Source organism: Ovis canadensis, chromosome 15, assembly GCF_042477335.2.
Source record: "Ovis canadensis isolate MfBH-ARS-UI-01 breed Bighorn chromosome 15, ARS-UI_OviCan_v2, whole genome shotgun sequence".
Lineage (NCBI taxonomy): Eukaryota > Metazoa > Chordata > Mammalia > Artiodactyla > Bovidae > Ovis > Ovis canadensis.
Window position 1 is genome coordinate 79,188,997 of NC_091259.1, and position 2,147 is coordinate 79,191,143.

General features: G+C 40.7%; 1 non-coding gene across 1 annotated transcript; it reads right to left on the minus strand.

Annotated features, from left to right (window-relative positions):
- Window positions 1–1,403: 1,403 nt before the first annotated feature.
- On the minus strand, window positions 1,404–1,475 carry TRNAW-CCA (transfer RNA tryptophan (anticodon CCA)). Its single transcript has one exon. It is a non-coding gene; the product is annotated as a tRNA-Trp (tRNA).
- Between the last annotated feature and the right edge of the window lie 672 nt (window positions 1,476–2,147).

A 2,147-nucleotide genomic window follows, 5' to 3' on the forward strand; every position in this document is an offset into this window, starting at 1 on the left:
CTCCTTTTCTCTCAACTGGTAAGCTTCTCTCTTCTGAGATGGTGACCCTTTTAAGGGAACTTCTTTATTCCTGGGTTCTCAAATTCTCGATGTCATGAACCACGTTTTATGTCTGGATTATACATGAGTTCTTCTTGCAGGTGGCTCCAGTCTAATAATCCAAGAATCTGAAGAGTTTTAATGAATGCTATTTGATCATCATTTTTAACCTCTGATATTTAGTAGGTATTTAGGGCTTCCCTTGTGGTTCAGCTGGTAAATAATCCGTTTGCAATGTGGGAGACCTGGTTTGCTCCCTGGGTTGGGGAGATCCCCCGGAGAAGGGAAAGGCTACCCATTCCAGTATTCTGGCCTGGAGAATTCCATGGACTATATAGTCCACGAGGTTGCAAAGAGTGGGACATGACTGAAAGACTTTCACTTTTACTTTTCATTTAGTAGGTATTTCTCATTTTTCTTTACTTATGCTTCTCTGAGAAAGCAGGAGCTATGTTTCAGTTATGCAGATATGCCCAGTGCCTAGTAAAGTGGCAGAAATATTTTGATCATTCTGTACAAACTTGATGAATAAAAAAATGAATAGAGAAGACCTCTTTTAAGTTCTAGCATTTCATTTACATTGATCACCCGGCATCAGTTTAGGATAATGACTCACAAAACAGGAGTTCAGGTCATAAATCTAATATCCTATAACCATATGTCTTTGGAGAAGTTCCCAAAAACATATGAACTCCAGTTTATCCATCTGTGAAATGAGACACACACTTTAAGTTGTCAGTTCAAGGATAAGAGATAATGCATAGGAAAAAGTCCTGTCATTTTAAAGTTTACAGAAGTGGAAAAAATTGATTACAGATACTAAAAATAACCATGCACTCTTTAATCAAGGATGTTTTGAGAATTTCCTTTAGCTCTTTTAATCTATACCAATCACATCATTTTGTTGTTAACTTACTTTTCAAACATCTACATTTTATTTCCTCACCTATAAATGGTGACTTAAGGGTTAGACTTTATTCCCTTGCATTTTCTTCTGGATGTATTCATAGATGGGAAAGAGTCTACCTGAAAAGCAGTTCTGTCCCGGGATTGGGAAGATCCCCTGGAGAAGGGAATGGCCACTCACTCCAATATTTTTGCCTGGAGAATTCTATGGACAGAGGAACCTGGTGGACTACAGTCAGTGGGGTCACAAAGAGTCAGACATGGCTGAGTGACTAACACTCTCACAGTATATACTCAATAAAACTCTTGGGTGCTTTAGGTGGTGGTGGTGGTGAAGTTGCTCAGTCATGTCCAACTCTTTGCGACTCCATGGACTGTAACCTACCAGGCTTCTCCATCCATGGGATTCTCCAGGCAAGAATACTGGAGTGGATAGCCATTTCCTTCTCCAGAGGATCTTCCCGACCCAGGGATTGAACCCGGGTCTCCTGCATTGGAGGCAGACGCTTTAACCTCTGAGCCACCAGGGACCCCAAATACTTTTTAAAATAAAATTCCTTTGAGACTTTTATTTTCTTTGATAATATGAAAAATGTCACCATCCCTATGGGTTCTTTCAGATTGCACTTCATCTGGTTATTAGTTCAGTTCAGTTCAGTCAATCAGTCGAGTCTGACTCTTTGCAATCCCATGGACTATAGCATGCCAGGCCTCCCTGTCCATCACCAACTCCTAGAGTTTAATCAAATTCATGTCCATTGAGTCAGTGATGCCATCCAACCATCTCATCCTCTGTCATCCCCTTCTCCTGCCTTCAATCTTTCCCAGTATCTGGGTCTTTTCAATGAGTCGTTCTTCACATCAGGTGGCCAAAGTATTAGAGTTTCAGCTTCAGCATCAGTCCTTCCAATGAATATTCAGGACTGATGTCCTTTAGGATGGACTGGTTGGATCTCCTTGCTGTCCAAGGAACTCTCGAGAGTCTTCTCCAAAACCACAGTTCTAAAGCATCAATTCTTCAGTGCTCAGCTTTCTTTATAGTCCAACTCTCACATCCATACATGACCACTGGAAAAAACATAGCTTTGATGAGATGGACCTTTGTTGACAAAGTGATGTCTCTGCTTTTTAATATGCCGTCTAGGTTGGTCATAACTTTTCTTTCAAGGAGCATGCATCTTTTAATTTCATGACTGCAGTCA